The sequence below is a fragment of the Artemia sp. Qi Xiang Cuo genome, chromosome 10 (genome assembly GCF_049724085.1).
Source record: "Artemia sp. Qi Xiang Cuo chromosome 10, ASM4972408v1, whole genome shotgun sequence".
In the NCBI taxonomy this organism is placed as follows: Eukaryota; Metazoa; Arthropoda; class Branchiopoda; order Anostraca; family Artemiidae; genus Artemia; species Artemia sp. Qi Xiang Cuo.
This window is the reverse complement of record NC_142803.1, coordinates 35,649,497-35,660,949: the sequence shown is the minus strand read 5'-3', so window position 1 is coordinate 35,660,949 and position 11,453 is coordinate 35,649,497. Positions and strand designations below refer to the sequence as shown.

The 11,453-nt window shown below is 36.4% G+C and overlaps 1 protein-coding gene across 6 annotated transcripts in view; it reads left to right on the top strand.

Moving 5' to 3' along the window:
* The first annotated feature begins 602 nt into the window (after nt 1-602).
* DENR (density-regulated protein) overlaps nt 603-11,453 on the top strand; it is a 31,474-nt gene continuing 20,623 nt past the window's right edge. Inside the window, exons 1-2 of one of the 6 annotated variants that reach the window (XM_089096207.1) lie at nt 651-724; nt 5,398-5,484. The gene's annotated coding sequence lies outside the window, so the exon portion shown is untranslated. Of the gene's footprint in view, nt 757-791; nt 899-5,397; nt 5,485-11,453 lie in introns of those variants that run through there. The other 5 variants (XM_089096209.1, XM_089096208.1, XM_089096212.1 and 2 more) reach the window with 5 other exon arrangements.

Here is an 11,453-nt window from a genome sequence, read left to right as displayed (position 1 = left end):
AGGGGCAACATATCTAACCTTCTGCTGAAAAGCTGTTGAGCACAAAAGCTGGAGAGGTGGTAGTTTAGCGGACATAGGTCCAAGTGTTTTCTCTAAATATATTGATTGCAGATATTCAGAAGATGTTCAAACAAGTTAAAACATGCTTATCTTTCTGCTAAGAGTTAGTATAAAAGGAATTGAGAAGGTTCCACCACTCCAGTTTGCTGCTGCAATCATACAGAGTAAAAATCTTTGGATGGATCCGGCTCAAACAAAGTGAAAAAGGACTGCTTTTTCATTTAAATATATGACAGCGGTGTTAAAGCAACGAAGGCCCTACTTTGGTTACAAGATTGAAAATCTTTGTTCTTCCAGTTCAAACAAGGCGTAACACGCCTTTTTTTGCACGAAAAAGTCGGTTGTAAGACGGTTGGGGGATATTGGAGGGCCTGCATTACCCGTTGTGCTTCCAATGATACAGATTGATAGTCTCTGCGTGATTCCACTTCAAACAAGTTGCAACCAGAGTGCCCAGATGGGACGCATTTTGGTGCTTTTTTGAGACGGTTGCGCATTGAATCTTTCAAATCGGCGCATTTTATTTTATTGGAAAGTAGTTCGTTCGGCTCATTTTCAATAGAAAAGTGAAGCTTTTGGTGCATTTGTACTTTGATGGTGGCGCAACTTTAAGCCAGACTGTTGTTGACACTGGTTTCAACACACATATCTTGGACCAAAAAAAGTAAGACCATTATTGAGCAAAAATTGAGAAAAGTATGTTGTGTGCTTCTTGCCATCTCTAAATTATTCTCTACCCTATATTCTTTTTTAATTAACTTCGAGACTTAGTTGAATAGAAGTTCAATATTTATTAAAAGTTTCAGTCCCTAGGTTAATCAGAAGGTTACTAATACTGGTAATATATTTTCAGATAGTGTATTTCTCATAATTGCTTTTGAACACTGCTTTATATCTTGAAAAATGGTTAACTTAGGTGAATAAATTTCTCAGTCACCTTGAATCTTTCATTCAGGATTCAAAGCCTAAACTATTCTTAGTTCAAGGAAATGGGCTATCTCCATCATAAGGTCACAAAACTGTAAAATTTTACTTTAGCCACTTTTGGTTATCTTGGAAAGGGGATAGGTTAGGAAAATAAAACTTTCAGGGATGCATCTACAGGCTAAAGTATGAGTAAATTTTTTGCAGATCATATTATTGACTTATGAATAAAGTAAACATACTGCTTGATGCCTTTTTATTCTCTTTCCAAATATAATAATCATTTTTGTCAGAAATGAATTTTAGTCCCCACCCCTATTTATACCAATTCATGGTAGGCTATATATTTGCACATTAGGGGGTGGGGGGACGTTTAAACTTACCTCGCATTTACATCAGAAATAAAATTTACTCCCACCCCCTAATTTTCAAATATATCCCCTGGATTGGTATAAATAGGGGTGGGAGTAAAATTCATTTCTGACAAAAATTATTTTTATACTTGGAAAGAGCATAAAAATAGGCATCAAGTGGTATGTTTACTTTATTTGTAAGTCAATTATATGGTCTACAAAAAATTTACCAAAGTATGTCCTGGGAAGGTATTTTGCAGTACCTACCTCAACTCCTTCTCAGGGTTGCTAACTAGACATGTTTTATGTTCAAAGGACATATTCCTATGTGCCAGGCACAATGACTTAATAGGGCAAAAAAGGGACATATTTTGCAAATTTATGACATAGGCAAATAGAATATTTTCCTGCTGGATAGGCTACATATTTTTTTACAAAAAAGTCATTATTTCACCAAAGAAGTGTTAAAACTACTTACCTAGCACTAATTTTACTTAACTACTTATTTTCTACTTTTTTTTAACATTTTATGCTGTATTTTTTGGAGTTGCTTGCTCTTTCCTGCAGACTCTTGAAATTTGGTACAAGTTTGTAATCTTTAATCTATAAACAACTTTAGGTAAATTTTTACTAAATCATATTATTGACTTACAAATAAAGTGAATATACCAATTGATGCCTTTTTTATACTCTTTCCAAATATAACAATCATTTTTGTCAAATTAATTTTAACCCCACCTCTATATACCAATTCAGGTTATATATTTGCACATTAGGGGGGAGAGGGTAAAGTATAAACTTACCTCCCATTTACATCAGAAATAGAATTTGCCCCCCTCCCCCCACCCTAATGTGCAAATATATACCCTGAAATGGTATATATAGGGGTAGTGGTGAAATTCATTTCCAACAAAAATGATTATTATATTTGGAAAGAGCATAAAAAAGGCATTGATTGGTATCTTCACTTTATTTACAAGTCAATCATATGATTTGGTAAAAATTAACCATTTCTACTTTTGGCTATCTTGGAAGATTTACCAAATCATATTATTGACTTACAAATAAAGTGAATATACCTCTTGATGCCTTTTTTATGCTTTTTCCAAATATAATAATCATTTTTGTAAGAAATAAATTTTAGCCCCAACCCCTATATATACAAATTCAGGGTATATATTTGCACATTAGGGGGCTGGGGGGGGAGTTTAATCTTACTCTCATTTATATCAGAAATAAAATTTACCCCCACCCCCCTAATGTGCAAATATATACCCTGAATTGGTATATATAGGGGTGGGGGTATAATTCATTTCCGACAGAAATGATTATTATATTTGTAAAGAGCATAAAAAAAGGCATCAAGTGGTATGTTTCCTTTATTTGTAAGTCATTAATATGATTTGGTAAAAATTTACCCAACTTTATTTCTCATTTTGATATAAAGCTTAAGTCCCTGATGGAAATGCTGACCAAAGAAAGTACCTCTCAGCAATGAAAATGAGACAGTCTTTCTCAAAGCCTTATGGATTTTTTCTGTCTGCTCTTCCCCAGGAAGTTCACAGTATCACTGATGGTCAGAGAGACACAGCCATTCTTTATTCTTTAGAACCAATAAAAAAGACTGACAGCTGAATTCAGTGATGAAAGCTAACAAAAAAGAGTTGAGAGATTGGCAAGGCTGTATCAAATTTAGGCTGCTTTAAAGGGTGTCTTGGGTAACAGCATTGACAATAGGCTACAGTTTGTTCTTTACTAAGTTTTTGCTAAGAAAAAGCTGAAGGCTTTTTCCTCTGAATAAGCTCAAGGTTTATTCCCCCACAAACAATTGGATAGTAGAAAAGATCTGCATACATCATCAAAATCAACATAGAAAAAATGAAAACATATATTTCAGAACAGAAAAAGGAAATGGACAAATAAAACTTCAAAAAAGCACTGCACAAAACAACAAGGGAAAGGACAGTGAATTTTCAAACACAGCAAATAAAATTGTATTAAAACAATATATTCTTATTTTTGAGCAAATGAAGCTGGAACATTATTTTGCAAACAAAATGAAAACCCTTTTAAAAGAAGCCCAGGTTTTTTTTTAATTATCTGTAGAATGATTCTTATTATTTTATCGTGTTTATTATGCTTTTGACTGGGATAGATCCCACCCTCCATGGAATTTGTTTCCCAGAACTCTCCCCCCCCCAATGGAAACTCTACTGCATGGATAATTTCTCCTGTGGGAACTCCCCCTCTCCCCTCTCCTGCAAAGAGAAATCCTCAGGAATCCAAATCCTGCTGATAAATTCCCCTAGGTAAATCCTCCAGAACATCTCCACATGTCAAATTGAGTTGCCAAAGAAAAAGTAAGACAAATAAAAAGATGTTGCATAGGAATTCCAGCAAACTTACCCTGGAAAGCTTACCCTCAAAAACCTCCCTCTCCATGGTAAATCCCCCCCCCCCCCATTGCAGAAAATATTTCTGAAAAATGTTTGTGTAATTCCCAATAATAAATACTATAGGTAAACCATGGCCAAATTTCATAACTTGCAGCCCTTTCCCTGGGGCTGTGGGGTTCCTGTACTCCCAAAGGCATACTTATTAAATCTTTCAACTATGTGGAACAAAATGGGTATCTCAAAATTTTGATTGGCTGACTTCAGGAAAAAAAGTGCAAGGAAGGAGGCCAGTTGCCCTCCAATCCTTTTTGTCTGTTTAAAAGGGCATTAGAACTTTTAATTTCTATTGAAATGAGACCCCTTCCAATCTTCTAGGACTAGTGGTTTGATATAATCAACCCTGGGAAGAGCAAATAAAAAATTAACAACAAATAAACATGCATCCATGATATTTGTTCTGGCAAAAAACACAAAATCCCATGTTTTTGCAGATGGGAGCTTGAAACCTCTTCTGGAGGGTTCTCTGATATGCTGATTCTGATTACAGTGAAAGAAGGAGGCAAAACTCAAACTCTTCTTTGTAAAGATTTTGTTCGTTTCAGGCTTGATTTGTTTATTCAATTTAAGTTTTACTCGTTTTAAGATTTTATTTACTCATTTATATTAGTAGCTATTGTTCGTTTGTTTGCTATGATTGCTTATTAATTTCTGTTCGTTTTGGGTTTCATTTATGCCTCAATAGCAAAATAAATATGTTTGTTTTAAGTTTGATTCACATGTTTAGCTTAAGCTTTACTCGTTTTGAGATTTATTTATTTATACTAGTACCTGTTGTATGTTTTTTTTTTTGCTAGGATTATTTATTTAATTTCTGTTCCTTTTGGGTTTCATTTATTCTTTAATAGTAATTTCTGGTTGTTTTGTGTTTGAGCTATTTTAGGTTTATATTTCTTCTGATCTTAGGTGTAATATGGCCTTTACTTTTCTTTAGAAAACTTCTTTTTCCAAAAGTTTTTTTAAATTAATTTCTGTTCATTTTTGATTGCTGAAGTTTCAAGTTTTTCAAAATTCCCTATTTCAAAATATTTTTGTTATTCCAAAATAAATTAACAGTTTTGGTAAGAACTAATAGATATTGGGATGTATAATGAAATTAATTCCTGAAAGCTCACCAGCTCAAGATTTCCTTTCACCCAGGCCAGATTTAAAGCTTTGATGCCTCTAGGCCCAAGGATTTTGGCTGCTTTGTTTTTGCAAGATTTTTGGTGAAATCCACAAAATTTGGGATGGTGGAAGCCACTGGGCCTAGTTGGCCTAAAGTCCTTGTCTGGTTTACTGCAATTTTCATTTTATTTTCAATGCTGTAATAAGAACAAAAGAAAATATTTGTAATATAATTCTTTTTATTAAAGTGCCAAATATGCAGTAAGCCTTGCTTTTACTGTTAGAGAATTGGCAGTAACCATACTCTCATTTGTAGTGAATACAAAGTATCAAAGTAACAATAAGCAACTTGTACAACTTACAGCCCTTGCACCGTAAATCGAAGTTACCACGTAAATCACTAAATCCAAGTATCAAAGTAAACAAAGTATGAAAGTAACAATAATTAACTTCCGTAGCTTAAGTTCCAGATTATTAAGTTATTAAGTTCAATAATTAAGTTCCAGATTACCGGATTCAGAATAATCTCAAATCTGTCGAAACCAGAAGGAAGAGGAATTGTCCTGTACGTCAAATCATCACTGAAGGTAGGAGACCTTAATCTTGGTTCTCAGCATGAGCCGTGGGTGGAGCAGATCTGGATAAAAATTGAGCTAAAGGGTCACCCCTTAATTATAGGTTGTATTTATAGAAGCCCAAGCTCTCCCTGTCATAAAAGTTCTCACCTCGTGAGTGCGAATTCTATAAGCTTAGTGAAGAGTTATCCTTGCCATAATATTGTAACTGTTGTTGACTTCAACCTGCCTCAGATCCAATGTATTAGTGGTTATGCTGCCACAGGAGATAATAATGACCAGATTGGCACACTCCTCGAATGCCTACAAGAACATTCATTGTACCAGACAATCAATTTCCCGACTAGGTACAGAGAGGGCCAGAACCCATCTCTCTTAGATCTCCTATTTGTCAAAGATGAGGAGGCAATCCAAAGTATAGACTCAGAGCCACCTTTTGGCGCAAGCGACCATATAGCCATAACTTGTCGAATAAAGTTGTACCCGCAGACAAATAATTTTAGAAAACATGTATTTACAAATTACAATAAGGTCAGGCAAGATTTGGCTAACCAAGATTGATCTTTTGTCTAAAAGAATAATGTACAGGGAGCTTGGCTTGAGATGAAAAGGGTCCTCAGTGAGACACTTGCAAAACACACGACAACCACTTGGAAACAAAGACCAAGAACGCTCCCTTTCATCACACAAGAAAACTAGCAGTTTGGAAGAAAAAGAAGTTCTGGAGAAGGTACAAGGACGTCCCAATACAGGCTAATCATGACAAATTCAAACAAATACGAAACAAAGTCCGCTACCTTACAAGAGAAGTTACTAACAAGTATGATGAGGCTTTAGCTTCAGCATTAAAAACAAATCCAAAGAAATTTTGAAGTATGCCTCCACTCAAAATCCTGGAAGACATTCAGTAACCGAACTATCAGTTAATGGGAATACCATAAGCAACCCTGGAAATATAGCTGAAGCTCTGAACCAGCAGTTCAAGTCAGTTTTTACACCTCCAGATAATGACCTCTTGCCACAAATTCCGGAATATGATATTCAGAAACCAATCCAAATTATTACTATCGGCACTTTGGATGTTGAATCACAGCTCAAAAGATTGAACCCAAATAAGTCAGTTTGCCCTGATGGGGTACACCCTCGAACTTTGAAAGAGGCTCAAGCGGAGCTTGCCCTCCCCCTAGCAAAACTGTTCCAGAAGTCTCTTGACACAAAACAAGTCCCTCAAGATTGGAGAAATGCAAATATTACACCTGTTCACAAGGGTGGTAGTAGGAACTGTACTGCCAATTACCGACCAATTAGCATCACCTCAACAGTCAGTAAAATCCTCGAAGGAATTGCAAACACCGCTGTTATGAAACACCTAATTGACAATAAAATACTTACCGATAGCCAACATGGATTCAGATCTGGACGCTCGGTCGAGACAAATCTTATTGATGCATATGAATGTGTCACTAAACTGCTGGACCAGGATATCCCTGTTGATATGATTTTATTAGACTTTGCAAAGGCTTTTGACAAAGTTTGCCATCGTTGTTTGAAGGCTAAACTTTTAGCTACCGGGATACATGTGGAGGTTGTTGAATGGGTGATGCAGTTCCTCTCAGGAAGAAAGCAGAGAGTTAGAGTGTTTGGGGATAACGGGCAAGAGTTTTTCTCAGAAGTTGCTGGAGTTGATAGTGGCGTGCCTCAGGGAACAATCTTGGGCCCAACACTTTTCAATATTTACATTAATGATTCTCCACGGGCTGTAAGAAATAAGATGAGCTTCTATGCCGATGATGCAAAGCTTATTGGGCCCTCGGAGTCGTCAGCGACTAGAGCCACCATACAGGAAGACCTGGAATCAGTTTCCCTTTGGGCTCGTCAATGGAAGCTTGAGGTTAACATCCAGAAGTGCAAGGCAGTATATTTTGGGAAAAAGAACGAGCACTGACAGTACCATATGAGTGGGGGGGATGGCTTGAGACAATTAATTAGGTCCTTAGCAGCTGAAAGAGATTCGGGAATAGTTGTCAATGAAGAATTAAAATTCAACAAACACACAAAAACAGCAGTTGCCAAAACATCTCAGACCCTTGGAATAATTAAGCGTACAGTACACAGCAGATCATCTAAAGTCATGACGAAGCTGTACAAGGGTCTCGTACGACCATTGCTGGAGTTTGGGATGTGTGTTGCCACGCCTCTGAATAAGAGTGACCAACAGAAAATAGAGTCTGTTCAAAGGCGCGCAACCAAAGCTATTGATGGATGCAAGAACCTCAACTATCCATCCCGCCTGAACAAATACAGCTCCCAACACTTGTCTACAGACGGCGGAGGGGCGATGTTTATTATGGCTTACAAGCTACTGAATGCTGATTCCTCTTCTCAGAGTCCTTTACAACTTGACGAATCATTCAGGACAAGAGGGCATAGTAAGAAGCTGCTCAGGAAGAAAGCTCACAGCAGACTCCGCAACCACTACTTCTCCAATAGAGTGGTGGGCCCCGGGAAGTCTTCCCAATGTAGCTGTCACCGCTCCCTCTGTCAATGCATTCAAGATCGCCATTGATAAGATTTGGTCCACCAAATCTTGGAAAACCGCGTGGGATGCCGCCAAACCAGTGACTCCCCATTGTCACTGACCAGCGACTCTACAGGATCTTTCCTTATTTTCCTGGACAATGTAATTTAAGGTAATTTAAGGTAATAGCTCAGAGCCATTTCCCTGGGCTGGGGGGGGGGTCAACCCTGGAAGCATAGTTATTTGGTCTTTGAATTATTTTGAACAAAATGGCTATCTCCAAATTTTGATTGGATGCATTTGGGGGAAAAGGATCTGGGGGGGGGGGCTAGTTGTCCTCCAATCACTTGACTCTTGACAAGGACACTAGAAAATCTTATTTACAATCGAATAAGCCCTCTTTGAAGTTTATATGACCATCCCTTCCATAAAAACCTGATATACCCCCAGGGCACATTTTACAACATGCCCCTGGATTCTTGGCGAGGGGAGGGGCTGTTCTATCCCTGGAGTTTCTGTTATATTATCTTTGGTCTATTTTGGAACAAAATGGCTATATAGAAATTTGATTGGATGCATTTGGGGAAAAGAAGGTTGGGATAGAGAGGGGGCTAGTCGCCATTGTATCACTTTGGACTCTTAAAAGGTGAATTAGAACTTTCAATTTCTAACCATTTGAGTCCCCTCAAAAATTTATACAACCACATCTTCCATAAAAAGCTTATATGCCCCCACAGTATAAGTTACAACCCTTCCCATGGCTCTGGGGGGGGTATGTTAACAACGAAGTTTTTGTTATCTTATCGTTGGACTTTTTCAAACAAAGTGACTATCTCAAAATTTTTAGTTGATACATTTGTGGAAAAAAGGGTGTTTGTGTCAGGGAAGAACAGATGCCATCCATTAACTTTTGACTCATAAAAAGGTAACTAATACTTTCAATGTCCAATCAAATGAGCCACCTTTGAAGTTTATACAACCACCCCTTACAGAAAAATCTCCTACGCCTTTGGGGCATAACTTAAAACACTTCCGTCTGGGGTCTTGGGTGCTGTGTCAATCCCCGGCGTTCTTGTTTTCTGATGTTTGAACTATTTAAAAAAAATGACTATCTCAAAATTTTTATTGGATGGGCTAGGGGGTTGGGCTAGTTGCTCTCGGATCTCTTTTGACTCTTAAAAATTGAACAGAGATTTCAATTTCCATTCAATTGCGCCCTCTCTGACGTTTATACAAGCATTGCTTTCATAAGAACCATATATGCCCCCATGGCATAACTTACAATGCCTGCCCCCGGGCCCTGGGGGGTTTAATTGACACCTGAATTTTTGTTATATGACCTTTGAACTATTTTTAACAAAATGGCTATCTCATTTAAAGAGCTTCTTTTTTAATTAGATTTTTTGCACTGACTATTTGGAATTCACTCCCTTTAGACATCTGGAATTCAAACAATATTATATCCTTTAACCGAGCAGCAAAGGGTCATTACAGAAAAAGTGTTTAGTGCTGTCCTCCTCCAGTTTGTTTTTTCTCCCTTTTTTTCTTGTTCCCTATTACTTTCTCTCTTCTTCTTCTTTTTTTACCTTTAAAGTTGAAACAATAGGTTTATTTATTTACTGGTTTACTTTTCTCCTTTTTTTTTGTTCTTGATATGTTCAGTTAATTTGTTGTTTTTGTTTGTTTTTAACTAATATTAGTTAATGTCCTGCCATAGCCACACATATTTTTTGTGTTTTCCTGGCAGGAATGTTATGTAAGTTATGTATTTTGTTTTTAAATAACGATAACTGAAACTGAATTGAAACTTTACTAAAGGCAACACTATAGCATTGCCTCTGATAAAGTGATCAACAAGAAAAGAGAGAAAAAAAGCAACCATAAAAAGGAGTTTTTGCTTAAAAGGTCTTGGCTTGAAATAATACAAATGCCTTAATTTTGCTTCATAGAAGCTTGTTCTATTCTTAGCTAACTCATTATGAATTGTTGTGAGTGCCATTTTGGCCTTTTGTTAATTTTTATACTAGACTTTTAAGTTTCAAGTTGTATTTCATAGGTTTTATATATTTTTTTTTCTCTTCTTATAGAGCACATCGAATAGATGTCAAAGTACTACTAATAGCTCACTGTAGCACCAAGCTGCTTGAGGCCATCTTAGCCTTTTTTTCATTATAGCCCTAAAAATTTGAATCAAACCACCTGCCTAAATTTATGCTTGACAATTCATCTTGAAACATCAAGCATATCTTTCTTGGCCTTTTGAAGTACCCATTTTCAGAGCTCTACTTGACTACTATCATTACCATAGCTTCCAAAATCTTAGTTCACAGACTTATTCTCTTATTCAACCAAATTTTTTTCAATTGTAAATAAAAACATACTGCTCCTTGACTACTCTACTTTTCACATTGTCACTGCGTCCCAGCATCTTCACTAACATTTCTACCCAGGTAAGTGAAGCTGCCCACTTGGGAGATACTCTTCTTATCATTAATTTTCAAACCCATTCTTGCTCTCAAAATTTGCAAGCTCTAAGAATTCATTTATTTCGCTAATATTTTTATCTTGGACACATAACTCATTTGCTGAATCTCAATGAAGTTTTACATATTCCTTTTGATACCATATTCTCCCATAGTCTTCTCTGTGTTCTTTAGAAAAAAATCAATCAAATTAATCAATTGGACACGACCCTGATTCCACACCAATCCATCCACTAACCTCACTTCCTGCCTTAACTGCAGTAATACTATTCTTGTACATAACACTATTTACTTCCATGTATTAATAAGGTAGGCCTGTACCATACATGAATAGGACCCTCACTAAAGCTTGGCTTTCCTATTAGCTGAATAAAATGCCTGTTTGTAATCAATGAAACTGAGGACTGAAAGGGTCTGATGACTCAACACTTCTTAACTATTAATCTAAGAGTGAAAATTAAGCTGATGCATCTTCTTCCCTTCCTGAATTCACACTGTTCTTCTCTTACTACTTTATCTACAGGTAAACCTATATCTTAGTGTAATAAGTATCATCATGCTAAGTAATTTGCTTTTTCTCAGAATTCAAACTAATTCCTCTGTAATTACTACACTCACTCTTATCACCTTTCTTATAAAGTAGTTTAATTAAAAAAAAAAACAAATCCAAACTAGGCACTTTTGTCTTTTAACTTCATAATCTTTGGTAACGTATCTCTAACAGTGCGACCACCATACCTCAAAAACTCATTTATCATGCTGTCAGCACCTTAGGCTTTATTATTTTATTTGTCAATCCTTTTAGTACTGCTCCTAACTCCTACTTACAATACTTACAATATTTCTTTTACTTTTAAATTGTTTAAAATTTGTACAGCATGGTTTAATACATTCTCGAGTTGTTCTGCCCATCTCTCTTTAACATTTCTCTTATGACTAATTGAGATGCTTCTCCTGAATGAACTGTAGTGAATCGAGGC